This window comes from Talpa occidentalis, unplaced genomic scaffold, assembly GCF_014898055.3.
Source record: "Talpa occidentalis isolate TD23 unplaced genomic scaffold, MPIMG_talOcc4v2.1 talOcc4.4, whole genome shotgun sequence".
In the NCBI taxonomy this organism is placed as follows: Eukaryota; Metazoa; Chordata; class Mammalia; order Eulipotyphla; family Talpidae; genus Talpa; species Talpa occidentalis.
In genome coordinates, this window is record NW_023604295.1 from 46,997,081 (window position 1) to 47,015,058 (window position 17,978).

Here is a 17,978-nt window from a genome sequence, read left to right on the forward strand (position 1 = left end):
GGCCGGCTGGGAATCAAACCAGTGCTGCAGAGGCTGAGGACAGCTTCACAGCATGGTGCTCAACCTGCTGCACCACTGGGGAGGCCCCCTACTTCTGATTTTTAAAAATTTTTGTTTATTAGATATTGGGGGCAAGAGATTCTGCAATATAATTTAAATCTGCCCTCTTAATCAGAAACATTCTGAAAACTTTTAAAATACAGACTTTTGTGTTCCTCTGGTTAAAATAGTTCAGTGCATTGGGCATTGGGGCTGGAGAACAAAGTGGGGAGGGGGCCCAATGGACTATGATGGTAGGTGTGGGGGGGCAACATACTTCTGAAGAGGTGTGAACCTGTACCTTTAATTCATACACAGTGTTGTAAACCAATGTTTCCTTAGAGAAAAATAATACAATTGGAAAATAAATGACCCAAACTCCATATGATAGCTTATAAGTTACCCATGTGTTCTCTAACTCATTAGATCCTACTTTTGTCTTATGACTGCTCCTATTACCTGGTTTTTGCATTTGCCATTTCCTAAGTGGAAATCCATTTCTCCCAGAGGTTCAGGGACTGACTCTTTGTCACCTGCTGGTACAATCCAGCACCTTCCTCTGAGAAGTCTTCCTGATCCACCTAGCATTTCCTGCCCTTGCCACCCCACTGACTTTCCTTCCCATCATTATGTGAAAGAAATCATCACACTCTGGTATTCTCTTGTTTATTTCTTATCTTTCTTCCTCTTCCTTTGCTACCTCACTTAAACTAGAGTCATTTTATGAGTGAATAAATGATGAATGAATCAATTTCTGATTTAGGAAGTTTAGAGTGACTTAGATCTACTCAATCCTGAAAGAAGTAAACCATTACAGCAAGTAATGCTTAACAAGAACCAAAAAAGTCTGTGGCCAAAGTGCCAGTTAAACAAGGGTATTTGCATGTCTTTAAGTTTTGCCCTAAATTATTCTCTACTTATTATTCATTCTGATTTCAGAATGAATGTATATTCATTGTAGAAAATAAGAACCAGTATCAGTATACTTCATTACCCGGTGATAAGCACAATGAACATTTTGATATAAAATCATACATGCAGGAGCTCTTTGAGATACTGTTAAGTGTCAGGTACAATTCAAACTGAAATAAAAAAGACAAAATCTCTACTCTCATGGCATTTCCTAGCTTTCATCTTTGCATTTCCCCCATGTAATTGGGATCTTACTTATAGTCTTGTAAACCAGCTATTTGCACTTCACAAGATGAAGCAGACATTTCTCTATGGAATTATTCTATAGCATAATTTTAGTGGATGTATTGCATCCCAACTATATGACTATGCTATTACATATTTAACTGAATCCCTCGGGCTGAAAATTTAGATTCTCAATTTTTCAATATTATAAATAATGCTTTGGAGAATATTCTTATGCATAAAATTTTTAATATATTTCATTATTTTCTGACTAATGACATGTTCATTTTTAAGGTATTTGGATTCATGTTGTCAAATTGCATTTCAAAGAGGTTATAACTCTATGCTTCCCACAGCAGCGTGAGAACATGCCCATTGCTCTGCATTTTCAGCCAGATTAGGCTTAATCTTTTCTTTTTTCTTTTTTTATAGAACTGGGGTGTAGACTAGAGGGTTGTGTGTGTGTGGGGGGGGGTGTAAAAGGATTCACCAGAGGCAGAGTGGGGAACAGAACAAGGTGGAGCTACTGAAATACACTGATAAGGTGAACAGCAGTGAGACAGAAGTCTGCTGTGCCATGCATGAGGTTAGCTCCCTGGCCGGGGATCCAACATAGGCTGTAGTGGTGACTGCACTGAGACTAAACCCTTAGGCCACCAAGGAGACCCAGGTATAATCTTTTGAAGTAATTTTGTCAATAGAAGATACTCAATTAGTATCTCATTTTTGTTTTAATTTATTTTTCTTTGGCTGTTTACATGTTTTCTTCAATAAGTTTCCCATTCACATTTTTGACTGCTTTCTTAAGGGTTTTTAGTGTTCTTAAAACTGGCTTGTGGGAACTTATTACATATTTAGAATATTAACCTGCCATCTATATTGCAACTATTAATCTCAGTTAATCACATTTTCATTAGCTTTTTAATAATCATTTTTAATGTAAAATCAATTACATATTTTCCTCAATGACTCTTGTCTTTGGTATTATGCTTAAAAAGGGGGGCTGTCTAACTTAAGATTTCATATTTTCCTGTTCTTTTTTTCCAGTGTGTATCTTTCCCTATTTAAATCTTTTTATGTATGTGACTATGCATATGCATAGTGTTATATATGTTTGTTTTTATATGGTATGGGGCAGATCCAACTATACTCATCCAAGTAATGAAACCCTAATAATAGCATAAATTGGATGCATAGAATTTTATTACATGGATATGTCACAATAATATTTGATAAATCTATGCTGGACAATTTGTGATTGGACAATCACCCTTACTGTCCAAGTATAAAAATTGGACACAGCTCTTCCCTATAAAATGTTCCAGTTTCTGTGCATTTCTAGAAGTGCAATTTATCAATACAATATCCCCCAACTTTCAAAAGTTTGAGTGATGCCACTTGGCATTTATCAGAGATCTTAATTAGTACCTAATTTTGCTAAGTGAAAGAAATCCAGAGGATTTTCACTTTTATAATAAAAGCCAAGAAGTAAAAGTAGCATTCAGTGTTTGTTTTGCAGTGGCAATTCTAGAAGCAGTGTGCATGCCAGCCAGCGAGAGGCACTGCCAAGCTCTTTCCTGGGAACTGCTTTACACAGGCTGTGTTTTCATCATTTTCCTTCCTTTACTATATGTTAGTGTTACTTCAGGTTTTATATGTGATTTGGCAACATTTGGCAGGTTATTTTGGGGGCTCTGGGAATGCTTCCAAATTTTTCCATTTAAATTACTGGCAACTTCTTCACTGTACACCATTTGACGTGGGAAAGGTCTCGTAGGAACACTACTTTTAATTTTTTAAAAAGATTTATTTATTTATGCATACAAGAGCTGGGGTACAGGCCAGAGGTGCAGGGGGTGAGAGGATTCACCAGAGACAGAGTGGGGAGCAGAACAGGCAGACTGACTGAAATACACTGCTGAGGACAGCAGCAGGTGAGACAGGAGAGGTCTGCTGCACCATGTGGGTTGCTCCCTGGCCAGCCAGGGATTGAACTTGTGCTGCAGAGGCTGTGGACAGCTTCATAGGTTGTGTCTTAACCCCTTGTGCCATCAGGGAGGTCCCAGAACATTACTTTTAGATAACAAGAGAAACCTTAAAATTTCATTGTGGACAGTTTTGGTGATGACAGGTATGGCTCTGGTGTAGGTGACTAAAATAGCATGTGGAGGTCATTAGGAAGGAGGAGTCTTGTTTCTCTCAATACCTTTCTTTTGTTTTTTCATGATAGAGGATTTTTCCCCGCTAGCGTGGTCATCATAGTTTTCTTACAACCAAAGCATCCCTAGTCCTCCACCATAGTTAGCTGAATATTTTTAAGCTTATCCAAGCCAGTCATATATTAGTACTTCATTCTTTTTTATTACCAAATAATATTCCACTGTATGGGAGTATATATATATATATATATATATATATATACAGAACAGGCAGATCAACTGAAATACACTGATGAGGGGAGCAGCGGGCGAGTCAGGAGAGGTCTGCTGCACCATGTGGGCAGCTCCCGGGCCAGGGATAGAAATCGTGCTGCAGTGACTGCGGGCAGCCTCACAGTGCTGCATCTCAACCCCTTGCGCCACCAGGGAGGCCCCCATTCTTTTTTCTTTTTTTTAATATATATTTTTGCATCACTGTTCATTTTTAAACAATGTTTGATTTTTTTTTCCCCTCAGGTGTGGTCCCCATAGAATTTCCTCCACCAATTCACTTGTGCACCATCACCACAGACCCCTGTGCTCCTTCTTCTCCCCCTCTGGTCCCTCTCTCTCCCCTGCAGGATGTCCTTGGTTTATAATTGTCTGATTGTTTTTGTTTTGTTGTGTTGTGCTTTGTATTGTTGTTATTTATTCCCCCTGATGTCTTATTTGGTTCCCCTAACCATCCGATATTTTTCTTTTTCCTTCTGACTTATTACACTGAGCATAATTCCTTCTAGCTCCATCCATGTTGCTGCGAATGGCATTGGTTTATTTGTTTTGATTGCTGAATAGTAAGGAATCTGACATTCTATTACTGTCATGAGATCGGTGTGGCTGGGGGACAAAGTGAGGGAGGTAGTCAGCATGGCTGAGGTAAAATGTAATATCTATGCTGTTGATAGTAATACTAGATAGCAGAACTAACAGTGCCAGGCACTCTTCTAGGTTCTTTTGCATGTTATCTCATTTAATAACACCTGAGACACTAACACCTCATGTCTATGGGAGTAACCTCTTTGTAAGCTAAGCATCCTTGGAGAATTCCTTTAAGGGAGATGTTTTAATATTTGGTTGTTCTGACATTGAAACTTTCATTCACCATTACATTTATACTCCATATGGCCATCCATGTCATCTGTCAGTTTTGCCCTGAAAAAGCCAACTTTGAAACTCCTCTTTTTTTTGATTTGACAGTCAGTTCTACCTAGATTCTCATCGTTAGTGCTTACACCTGACCTGGGACTACTTTCTATCAGTTAGAGTCTAAGAACTGAATATATATTAGCTGACTGCTCTACCAATAAGATAACCTTCTAGTACAGAGTATGAATCACTGAAAGTGAGGCCTTATCTCCATTATCTCCATTTTCCTCTCAAACATGTTTATGCAAGAATACTGGACCATGCCAAGCCCAAACCTGCTGGCCCACTGCCTCATTGTGAAAGGTCAAAATGATAGTTGTGAAATACATCACAGAAACTTAGTAAGAAGGGTGGTACTAGGCACTAGGTACTTGTATTAGGTACTGGTACCAGGTACACCTGGTACTAGGTACTAGGTACAGGTACTATCTGGTACTAGGGTGAAAAAAAAACAGTATAAATTCAATTCTTAATTTCTGATATTACTGATAATATTCAAGTTTCTGATCACTAATAATACTGTTGCTCCTTTAATCTTTGAATTATTTTGATCAAAGAACTGATTAGTTATAACCTAAGTCACATGATACTAACTTTTCCCATAGGATCACTGCAGGTTTATTACGTAGCTCTCAGCTGATTTTGCCAGCTTACAATCAACAAAGGAGCTGCTTATATAAGTGGAGAAAATTCATTGAATCTGAGCACATGCACATTTTGTGGACAACTGAAAGAAAACCTAAGTAAATTTTCAAGTTATAAAGAGATTTTTGGGTATAGGCATTCAAAATGAAATCTAGATATAAAAAAGGAAGTTTTGGCATGATTATTCAAACAGAAGTTTAATTCAGTGTAAAACAGCCACAGCACCACATCGTTACCAGTTAAACAATATAAAGAATCAAGTCCACTTTAATGTTCAAGTAGAAATTAAACGAGAGGTTAAGTTCATAAAAGTGGTATCAGATGATCATCTTTAGTTTTGATTTCTGGGCAAATACTACCATACCAGACAGAAAATGTTAAGACCTTTTGTTTTTAAATACAAGTTCCACAGGTTACACATTCCATTTGATGTGGATACCCTCCAGGGGATAAAGGTAATGAGGAAGTAACATTCTGCCTCTCCCATGGGTGGGTCCAGAAGACTGGTGGTTAAGTTTGGGTATAGGTTAAATATTAGAAGAGAGCTATTTATAGGCATAGATTAAATCACAACCCACTCATAGCTGAAGATAACAGGCAGGGTCAAAGAGGAAAACAGAAAACCACGTTGGAGGTGTAAGAAACAAGAAAAGAAATATTATAACAATTATCTTCCATTAAGAGAAAAAATATGTCTTTACAAATTATTTGCCACACATTTTCTGACTGAAAATTTTATAGACAACTTGGAGACTAGACTTTTATACTTTATGGGAATTGCATGCAGATTGCTAATATTCTTTTCTTTACCTTCTTTGTGATTCGTGAACTTGTTATTTTTTAATGTTTTGGAGGAATAGTATTGAAATATCAATGTATGGATAAGTATAATGTTTATATGTTTGTATGATTGGGTAGAAATATATGTGTTTTGTGAGTTTTGCAAAGATACTGTATAGATTTTTTTCTTAAAAATTATGAACACATTTAGGTAGAGCCACTACCAATATCTATTCAGAAATCATTTTTCAGAGTGGGAAACAGAACATATCATGACACTGATGTTTGGAAATAATGACACTGATGGTTGGAAATAATATCATGACACTGATGGTTGGAAATAATGTTGAGGAGAGATTCATTCGCTGTAGTTTTCAGTTTTGTCTCTGTTTTTCATCATTTCCTGTATCTGAGGAGAATGAAAAAGAATTTTTTTCCACTTGCAATTTTTGCCTACTTGGCATTACCATATCTTGTGGGATAAAATATGTAGATACTTAAAACACAGAAATCTTTGTACTAAACTGGTATAAATAATGCAGAGCTTGACAAATCAAGGATATATGTTGTAATTTCTAGGGAAACCACTAAAATTATTAAGAGGATTATTAAGGCCATGACACTATTTTGTATGGCACTATAATTATAGAAAAATATCATAAATATTTGTCAAAACCAATGGAATATATAAACAGAGAACCCAAAGTAAACCATGGGCTTTAGCTAATAATAATGTGTAAGTATTGGTTCATCAACTGTGACAAACATAACATCCTAATGCAAGGTGTTATACCACTAGGGGGAAACAGGGATGGGAAATTGGGTGAAGAGGAAGGGCGTAAATGGGAACTAGTATTTTATGTTCAATTTTTCTGTAAACCTAAAACTAGCCAAAAAAATAAAGTATTTTCAAAATCCCCCCAATCTGTAATTTAAAAAAGTATGAATACATGACTTTTAAACTAACAGAGAGAAAAATGGGGCGATAAAAGAAGGCAAAACATAGAGGGAAAGAAACAGAACAAATAGTATGTGGTAGCATAATAGATTTAAACCTAAATATATCTTTAAGTACCTTAAATATAAATGGACTAAGTGCTACAATTAGCATAAATCATAATATATGCTAAGAAAGGCATATATAAATCATATATGCTAAGAAAGCATAATAAATGATAATATATGCTAAGAAAGACATCTAAAACTTAAGGACAGAGTAAGGTTTAAAAAAATCTGATCTCATGGCTATATTTAGAGCATTTCCCAATAATTGCTGAATAAGTTTTTCTACAGCCCCAACTAATTCATTCACAATTAACCATACACCACATCATTAAAGCAAGTAAACCCATTTCAAAGATTTGAAATCTTGTTTTAGGATTAAAGTGCAATTGGCTTAGAAGTTATTAAACAAATGCAACTAGAAAATCCAGTATCTGCTAATTTATACAATCTAATGTCCAAAAACCCATAAGTTGAAGAAACCATAATGAAAATTAGAATCTATTTCAAACTAAATAAAGTGAAAATACCACCTACCTAATTATATGTGCTGAAATCTTAAATGCGTATGTATTTATGAATATTTATGTACACATATATCCTTATATAAAAAGTTCTTTTTATATGCAAGAGTAAGCACTTAAAAAAGAGAAGGCTGCAAATAACATCTAATTACCATGGACAAAACATTATCCTACTCTCTCTTCTCACCAAAAAAAAAAAAAAAAAAGGCATAAATAACTAAACCAAAACAAAAAGAGGGAATCCAGCAAGATAATAGCAGAGTGAAAATTCCAGGCTCACCTCCTCGGTACAGTCAAACCAGATTGTAGCAAAGTCCAAAACCCCTGAAAGAAAAAACAGATGACCACAGCACACACCAGGAGCAATGGTCTGGTGGAGAGCAACAGGAAAACTTCTAAGTGATCTGTGTTTACAGTGACCCCAGGGTAGTACAGCCACAAGCGGGAGGGGTGGCTGCTCTGTGGAACCCCCTGCAGTTGGTGCCTCAGGGACACACACCAACATCAAGGACTCTTGAGACCTGGAATTGCACTAGATAAAGGTACACAAGGAGTTGGTGCCTGGACAGAGGGTGCACTGTGGGAGAGCTGGGTGGGATACAGAGAGAGGATTATTGGTTTGAGCCAGAGACGCTAGTATAGGACAGTTGGAACCTCAGTCATTGGGGAGAAACAGGTCGAATCATCTGTTCTCCTCATAGAAGTGGCTACTACTCAAGGCTACAGTCAAGGTTGGGATATTCAAAACACCTGCCACTCACCCACCCCCAGGCCCCCATGGTAAAGCCAAAATCACAGCAAAAACTAGAATTTAATAACAGGAGCAAACACCTGAGGATAATGCTCTGTGTTGGAAAAGTGGACAACTCACAACCTGTGACCCCATATCAACTATAATCCATGCCCGCCTACATTTGGTGCTCAACCTATAGAAGTAGACACAGACTTTAAGAAACACTAATACAGAGGAGGTGGTCTCGAGGAGGGGATCACAGTGGATCCCTCCCACACAACTTTGATACCCACTGGACAGTAAGAAGCTTGAATCCCTGATGCTCCCTGGAGGTGATCCTTTGGCTCCCCGCTGCCCTGGTCCTCTGTTATACTTACTACCCTTGCCAGTACCGGTTTTCCGAATACTTCAACTGCTGCAAAGGTGAGAGTCTGAAAGTTTATCCCTATGACAACTCATAAAAATTAAAAATGAAGAGATAAAAGCACACACCACAAATCACCACAAATGCTGGAGTCAAAAACTGAGAGTATGCTCAACTCAGCAGAACTGCAGATCACGGCTGAAGTTCTGAAGTTCAAGGTAACAGTTATAACAACACTTATGGAACTGAAAACAAAACAAAACAAAACAAAAAGAATAAAGATAAAGAAGATATGAGGTAGGTGCAGTTAGAAATACCAGAGCGAAGAAATACTATAACTTAATTAAAAAAATACAGTTGAGGGCCTCAACAACAGGAAAACAGCTGTGGAGAGAATCAATGCTTAAAAACCCAATGTGGAGATCACACAAATAGAACTACACAGAGAAAAAAGAATTAACAAAATGAAAATAGTGGGATAATTGAAAGAGAAATAATATCCATATCATGGGGGCCCCAGAGAAAGAAAGTCATAGAAAATTTATTTAAAGAAATAATTGCTGGACCTCCCTGGTGGTCTAAGGGTTACATCTCAGCAGACCTCTTCTGTCTTGCCCACTGTTCCCCTTAACATGTGTTTCAGTAAATCCGCCTGTTCTGCTCTGCACTCTGTCTCTGGTGAATCCTCCCGCCTCTGGCCTATACCCTAGTTGTTATACGCAATAAATAAATCTTTAAAAAAATAAAAATAAAGAAATAATTGCTGAAAACTAAATGAAAACAAAACCTCTCACAATAACTTAATGGTTCTGGAGACTCAGTAAAGATAGGTTGATTTTGGAGGAAAGTCTAAACTTGGAGCAAGTGGGCCTCCCTGGTAGCACAGGGGTTAAGACTCAATGTATGAAGCTGTCTGCAGCCTCTGCAGCACGAGTTCCATCCCCTAGCCGGCCAGGGAGCAACCCGCATGGTGCAGCAGACCTCTCCTGACTCGCCCGCTGCTCCCCTTAGCAGTGTACTCTGGTCAATCTGCCTGTTCTGTTCCCCACTCTGTCTCTGGTGGGTCCACTCACCCCCCACACCTCTGGCCTGTACCCCAGCTCCTGTATGCATAAATAAATAAACAAACAAATAAATAAATAAACTTGGAGCAAGTGACCAACATGAAATCAATTCCTCACTTTTAATAATTTTAACCCAGTGACAATCACAGCTATAACTCTGGTTGCACAGGAAAATTAGATCTGTGATTTTAAATAAACCTGCTGTCTTTATGCATGGAAGAATCAGGGGAAGAAATTTGGTTAAATATGGCTAGATGTTGAAGAGTGATGTGTGTGAAATCCTAGGAGATTCCCTACTTCTGTGTATGAACCCTGCACAAGCCTCAGGCTGACCCTTGAATCATGTACTCAAGAAAAATTCAAAGTAGTGCAGTAAAGGATTAAAGAATTGAACTGAGCTACCATCACAAAAGGCAAGAGAGAATTTAATTTGCTAACTGTTCAAACAAAACCTCAACAATCATCAGAGGAATATGATAGAATTCAGTTTACATAATATTCATATGGTCTGGCATACAATATAAAATTATCCTACTTTCAGAAAACCTAGGAAATACAATCCATTTTAAGTGGAAAAGACAATTTTACTTCTTTCTGATGCCTATTATTTCTTTTTCTTGCCTAATAACCATGGCTAGGACTTTTGGTACTATGTTGAATAGAAATGACAAGAGTGGGCATTTTTGCTTTTTTCCTGATCCTTATAGAAAGTTTTCAGTTTTTCACCATTGAGTATGGTGTCACCCATGGAATTTTCATCTCATTTCGTTTTCAATTTTATTATGTTGAAATAATTTCCTTCTGTTGCTAGTTTGTTGAGAATTTTTTTAATCATGAAAGTGTGCTGAATTTTGTCAAATGCCTTTTCTGGATCTATTGAGATGATTATGTGATTTTTATTCTGTTAATGTGATGTAGCATGTTGAAAAATCTTTCAATCTCAGGGAAAAATTCAACTCAACCATGGAATGATCCCATTAAAGTGCTGTTGGATTTCGTTTGCTGGTATTTTGTTGAAGATTTTTGCATTTATGTTCTTAGGGCTCTTGGCCTGTAGTTTCTCTCTCTCTCTCTCTCTCTCTTTTGTGAATCTTTGATTTTGGAATCAGTGTAATGCTGACCTCACAAAATGAATTAGAAAGTATGTCATTTCTCTTCAATTTTTCTGATTCTGAAATCCTTCCTTTGAGAAGGATTTATATCAGTAGTTCCTTAAGTTATTTATAGACTTTACTATGAAACCATCCGGTCCTGAACTTTTCTTTGTTGGGGAGGTTTTGATATCTGATTTAATGTCCACACTAGTTTTTGGTGTGTTTAGTCTTCCTGTTTCGTCATGACTTATACTCGGTAGGTTCTATGTTTTTAGAAATTTATACATTTCTTCTAGATTATCCAGTTTGTTGGCATACAATAAATTGTTCATAGTATTATCTTTTTTTTTAAAGATTTATTTATTTATTCATACAAGAACTGGGGTATAGACCAAAGGTGCAGGGGTTGAGAGGATTCACCAGAGACATAGTGGGGAACAGAACAGGCAGACTGACTGAAATACACTGCTGAGGGGAGCAGGGGGCAAGTCAGAAGAGGACTGCTGCACCATGTGAGTTGCTCCCTGGCTGGGGATCGAAATCATGCTGCAGTGGCTGGGGATAGCCTCATAGGTTCCCTCTTAACCCTTTGTGCCACCAGGGAGGCCCTGTAGTATTATTTTATGTTGTTTCTGTTGAATTAGCTGAAATGTTTCTTCTTTCACTTCTGATTTGATTTGAGGTTTCTTTTTTTTTAAGTCTAGCTAAGGGTTTTTCAGTTTTGCTTGTCTTTTTATTTTTTTTAATTTTTTTTAATAATAAATTTTATTTTTATATTCCCCATACAATTGCTACCCCCCCATTCTGACCCCAATCTCTCCCCTCCCGCCCCCACCCCCAGAAAGTGTCTCTGGTTCATAGTTTTTTGTTGATTTTGATTTTCACTTTCTTATAGTTATTCATTTTCCTGGTCCCTTATTTAAGTTTTCTAGATTCCTGCTATGAGTGAGACCATCTGGTATTTTTCTTTTTCTTTTTGGCTTATTTCGCTGAGCATGATCCCTTCCAGTGCCATCCATGTTGCTGCAAATTGCATGTGTTTATCTTTTTTGAATGCTGAGTAATATTCCATGGTGTATATGTACCACATCTTCTTGATCCAGTCATCTATTTTTGGGCATTTGGGCTGTTTCCAAAGCTTAGCTATTGTAAATAGTGCTGCTATAAACATAGGGGTGCAGGTGCTCTTTGGAATTGATGTTTCTGTGTCCTTTGGGTAAATACCTAGGAGTGGAATTGCTGGATCATATGGAAGCTCTATGTTTAGTAGGTCAAGAAATCTCCACACAGCTCTCCATAGTGGTTGGACCAGTTTGCACTCCCACCAACAGTGCAGAAGAGTTCCTTTTTCTCCACACCCTCGCCAACATTTGTTGTTGCTAGTTTTTTTAATATGTGCCATTCTCACTGGTGTAAGATGGTATCTCATGGTAGTTTTGATTTGCATTTCCCTGATTACAAGTGATGTTGAACATTTTTTCATATGCCTGTTGGCCATTTGCATTTCCTCTTCAGAGAAGTTTCTTTTTAGCTCTTCTGCCCATTTTTTGACTGGATTATTTTCTTTGTTGTTGTTGAGTCTCATCAGCTCTTTGTAGATTTTTGTGATCAGTCCTTTATCATTAGTGTTGTGTGCAAAAATGTTCTCCCAGTTGGTGGGGTTTCTCTTTGTTTTTGTTATTGTCTCTTTTGCTGTGCAGAAGCTCTTTGATTTGATGTCATCCCAGCTGTTTATCTTTGCCTTCACTATCACTGCTTTGGGTGATGTGTCTGTAAAGATGTCTTTGATGTGCAAATCACGTAGTGTTTCACCTATATTTCCTTCTATGTATTTTATGGTTTCAGGTCTTATGTCTAGTTCTTTAATCCATTTTGAGTTGATTTTTGTGTATGGTGTGAGGTAGTGGTCAAGCTTAATTCTTTTGCATGTAGTGACCCAGTTTTCCCAGCACCATTTATTGAACAAACTTTCTTTGCTCCAATGCATAGTCTTTGCTCCTTTGTCAAAGATTAGTTGACCATACATCTGTGGGTTTATTTCTGGATTTTCTATTCGATTCCATTGGTCTGTATGTCTGTTCTTGTTCCAATACCATGCAGTCTTGATGATTATGGCTTTGTAGTATAGTCTGAAGTCTGGGAGTGTGATGCCTCCATTCCCTTCTTTTTTTTTCAGGAGAGCTTTGGCTATTCAGGGTTTTTGGTGATTCCATATGAATTTCATCAATAATTGGTCTATTTCTTTGAAGAATGACATTGAAATTTTGATTGGAATAGCATTGAATCTGTATATTGCTTTTGGTAGGATGGCCATTTTAATAATGTTTATTCTTCCAATCCATGAACAGTGGATGTCTTTCCATTTCTTTGTGTCTTCTTCTATTTCTTTTAACAGTGTTTTATAGTTTTCTTTGTATAGGTCCTTTACCTCTTTTGTTAGATTTATTCCCAAATATTTGATTTTTTTTTTGTTTCGATAATAAAAGGGATGGTTTTTTGGATTTCTTCTTCTTCAGATTTATTGTTTGTGTATAGGAAGGCTACTGACTTTTGCGTGTTGATTTTGTATCCTGCCACTTTACTGAACTGATTGATGAGTTGAATTAGTTTTTCTGTGGAGTTTTTGGGGTTCTCTATGTATATGATCATATCTTCTGCAAATAGTGATAGTTTGACTTCTTCTTTTCCTATTTGGATTCCTTGTATGTATTTCTCTTGTCTTATTGCTCTGGCTAGGACTTCCAGTATTATATTGAAAAGCAGTGGTGAGAGTGGACATCCTTGTCTTGTTCCAGATCTTAATGGAATTGCTTTCAGCTTTTCACCATTGAGAATGATACTGGCTGTTGGCGTGTCATATATGGCCTTTATGATGTTGAGGTATGTTCCTTGTATCCCAAGAATTTCAAGGGCTTTTATCATGAATGGGTGTTGCACTTTGTTGAAAGCTTTCTCAGCATCTATTGATATTATCATATGGTTTTTATATTTCTTTTTGTTGATGTGTTGGATAACGTTGATTGATTTTCGGATGTTAAACCATCCTTGTTTAACATCCATTCCTGGAATGGATGTTAACATTTAACATTCATTCCTGGAATGAATCCTACTTGGTCGTGGTGAATTATCTTATGGATACATTGTTGGATTCTGATAGCTAAAATTTTATTGAGGATTTTTGCATCAGTGTTCATTAGGGAGATTGGCCTGTAGTTTTCCTTTTTTGTGTTGTCCTTGTTCGGTTTTGGTATTAGTGTAATGTTGGCTTCATAGAACGTGTTTGGTATTGTCCCTTCCTTCTCAATTTTTTGGAAGAGTTTGTGAAGGATAGGCACTAATTCGTCTCTGAATGTTTGGTAGAATTCATTTGTAAATCCATCAGGTCCTGGGCTTTTGTTTTTGGGGAGGTTTTTGATTACCATTTCAATTTCTTTGCTTGTAATTGGTCTGTTTAGGTGTTCTATTTCTTCTTTATCTAGCTTTGGGTGATTGTAGAGTTGTAGGAATTTGTCCATCTCCTCTAGATTATTGAACTTGTTTCCATATAACTGTTCATCTTAGTTACTGATTATTCTTTTGATTTCTGCTGTGTCCATTGTGATTTCTCCTCTTTCATTTATGATCCTGTTTATTTGTGCTTTCTCCCTTTTTTCCTTTGTGAGCCCGACTAGGGGTTTGTCTATTTTATGGATTTTTTCAAAGAACCAGCTCTTGGTTTCATTGATCTTTTGGAGTGTTTTTTTAGTTTCAATTTCATTTATTTCTGCTTTGGTTTTTATTATTTATTTTCTTCTACTGGTTTTGGGGTTTTTTTTGTTGTTCTTTTTCTAGATCTTTGAGCTTCGAGATTAGGTTGTTTCTTTGAGTTCTTTATTGTTTCTTGATGTGAGCTTCTATTGCTATATATTTTCCTCTTATTACTGCTTTTGCTGCATCCCATACATTTAGGATATTGGTGTCCTCCTTGTCATTCAATTCAAAGAATTTTTTAATTTTTTCTTTGATCTCCTCATTAGTCCAGTGGTCTTCCAGGAGTGTGGTTTTTAATCTCCATGAGGTAGGAAAGTTCCTTGCCTTCTTTTTATGGTTTATTTCTAGTTTGATGCCTTCATGGTCAGAAAAGATGGTTGGTATGATTTCAATCTTGTTGTATCTGTTGATGTTTGTCTTGTGCCCCAGTATGTGATCGATCCTGGAGAATGATCCGTGTGCGCTTGAGAAAAATGTGTACTCCATTTTTGGGGGGTTTAGTGTTCTATAGATGTCTGTTAATTCCAAATGCTCTAGGTCCTTATTTAGAGCTTTAGTTTCTTTACTTATTTTTTGTCTTGTTGATCTATCCATTGTTGATAGTGGTGTACTGAAGTCTCCCACTACGTATGTGTTTTCTCTGATGTCTGTTTTCAGAGAGGACAACAGTTGTCTGATATATTTTGGTGCTCCTTCGTTTGGTGAGTATATGTTAATGAGTGTTATTTCTTCTTGAAGTATTGTCCCCTTGATCATAATGTAGTGACCATTGCGGTCTCTTTTTATTTTTTTGAGTTTGAAGTCTGTTTGATATAAGTATAGCTGTTCCTGCTTTCTTTTTTGGTCCATTTGCTTGTAGGATTGTTTTCCATCCTTTAACTTTGAGCCTATTTTTATCTTTTGTAGCTAAATATGTTTCCTGGAGACAGCAAAAGGTTGGGTTTTGTTTCTTAATCCAGGCTGCAACTCTGTGTCTTTTTATTGAAGAGTTTAGTCCATTTACATTTAGAGTTAATATTGATATGTTAGCATCTGTATTTGCCATTGTGTTTGTCTTTCCTTTGATTTTATTTATTTATTCTTTTAATAACTTTTTTTTTTTGGCCTTCTTTTGTTGTTATTCGTCCCTCTGAGGTTCTGGCTTTAGGATTCCTTGTAGTTTTTTTTGGAGTGGGGGTTTAGTCGTAATGAAATTCCAGAGTTTCTGTTTGTCTGGGAAGGTCCTTATTCTTTCTTCATAGAGGAAGGAGAGCTTTGCAGGATAGAGTATTCTTGGTTGGCATCTGTTTTCTTGGAGTCTGTTGACTATGTCCCTCCACTCTCTCCTTGCCCGTAGTGTTTCTTCAGAGAAGTCTGATGTCAGCCTGATTGGTTTTCCTTTGAATGTTATCTGTTTCTTCCCCCTTGTCAGCTTCATTATTTTTTCCTTGTCCTGAATTCTTGGGAGCTTTACTATTATGTGTCTTGCTGTATTTTTCCTTTCGTCATGGAAGTTTGGTGTTCTTCTTGCTTTTTGTATATCAATTTTCAGTTCCTTCTTCACATTTGGGAAGTTCTCTTCAATTATCTCCTGGAATATTTTCTCTGTTCCTACATCTCTCTCCTCTCCTTCTGGAATTCCTATAACTCTTATATTTCCTTTCCTCATGGAGTCAGATAGTTCTTGAAGTCTTTCTTCGTTCTTTTTCCTTTATACTTCTTTCCTTTTCTGTTTTGGTTCTTTTTATTTCTGTGTCTTCAAGAGTACTTATTCGTTCTTCCATTTCATCTATTCTGCTTTCATTGCTTTTCCCAGAGTTCTTTAGTTCCTCCATTAATTCTTTGATCTCCTGCGTTTCTTTAGCTTCGCTCTTTAGGGACTCAATTTCATTCTTCTGATAGTTGATTATTTTTCTCATATCATTGTTTTCCTTTATGACTTCTGTCACTTTTTTAATCATGGCAATTTTAAATTCTCTTTCTGGAAGGCTCAGAAGTTCTTCCAAGTTACTGTCGTTGTAATCTGGGGGGTGGTTTTCTTTTTGTGGTGTGCTTTTTTCCTGAGGAGTTGTTAGGTTGCGTGTGGTTCTTCTACTCCCTACTGTCTGTTTTCTAACTTGTCATATGCATTGGGACACTGTGTTGCTCGGACTGGCCGGCATCTTGGGTGAACTTCTCCACTCCCCTCTGGCTCCTCCAGGAGCCATCTCTGGCCTCTGAGGGAACTTTCTGCTGGTTTCAGGCAGTCTTTACTGAAGAAATGTCCCTGTTCTAAAATGGCGACGCAGGATGCAGTCCCTGCGCCTCCGGTCTCAGGCACACTCTTCTGTGCGCCCGGTCTGCCCCGGCGGTGGGTGCCTGCTCCCTCTGTGGGCTCAGACTGCTGGTCGGAAGGGGCCTGGCGTGGGCTAACTTCCCAGCTGGCCACTGGCTCCTCCGGGAGCCTTCTGCCCTTTTCAAGCAGACTTTTCTTAAGAAATTTCCCTGTTCTATGGGGTGTTAATGACTTTTTTTTTCTGGTCACTAGGTGGCACCAGAGATCTCTCCTATTGTCCTTGGGGTACTGTTTTTCACACACCCCCCCCCCCCCCGTGGGACAGGGAACAGAGCGGGAATGGCAGGGTAAACCTCAACGGCTTTGGGGTGCTGTGTCTGCCTTGTGCCCCACCGTCGTGCAGAACCCACGCCCCGAATTTCATGCCTGGGTCTCAGTTCCAAAGCCTCAGGTCCAGGACGTGGGCTGTAGCCCAGTTCAGTGGCGCGGGAATGGCGCCTTTTGCACCCAGCTCCCGTACCTGGGCGCCTGGTTCCTGCTTACTCAGTGAGGGACTTTCACCTCAGTGAGGGCCTCCGCGAGTCTCCCCACAAGCCTAGGTCGCAGGCGCGGGATCCTGGGCAGCCGTGATCCCGATCCGAGTTTGCTTTTCAAGCGCGCCAAGCACGCCTCTTTTCCGCACAAGCTTAACGGCTGGCCTGGGGCTGTGTGCAGGTCTCCAGAGTCTTTGCTGTTCTCTTGCTTGTCTTTTTAAACAACCAACTCAGTTTCATTTTTTCCAGTGTTTTTCTATTCTCTTTTTCATTTATTTCTGCTTGAATTTTTGTATTTCCTTCTGCAGTTTAACTTGTGCTTAGTTTGTTCATTTTATAGTTCCCTGAGGTATAAAGTTAAGTTGTTCGCTTGAGATCATTTTTATTTTGGTAAGTTGTATTTGAATTTTCATTTGTTTTTAGGTATTTCATAATTTCCTTGTTTATTTCTTCCTCGACCCAGTAGTTTGTTGAAAATTGTAAAGGAAGAAGTAAAATTGTCCCTGTTTGCCAATTACATGATCTTATATATAAAAACCCTATATACTCCATAAAGAACAATAGATCTATTAAATGAATTAGATAAAGTTGTAGGATATAAAACAAACATACAAAAATCAGTTGTATTTCTACACATGAATAATGAACAAGCTAAAAAAGAAATTAGAGAAAAAATACCATTTACAATAGCAATAAAATGAGTGAAATATTTGGA

At 37.7% G+C, this 17,978-nt stretch overlaps 1 protein-coding gene across 2 annotated transcripts in view; it reads right to left on the reverse strand.

Annotated features, from left to right (window-relative positions):
* UPK1B (uroplakin 1B) overlaps nt 1-17,978 on the reverse strand; it is a 57,033-nt gene that overhangs the window by 34,516 nt on the left and 4,539 nt on the right. The window lies entirely within an intron of this gene.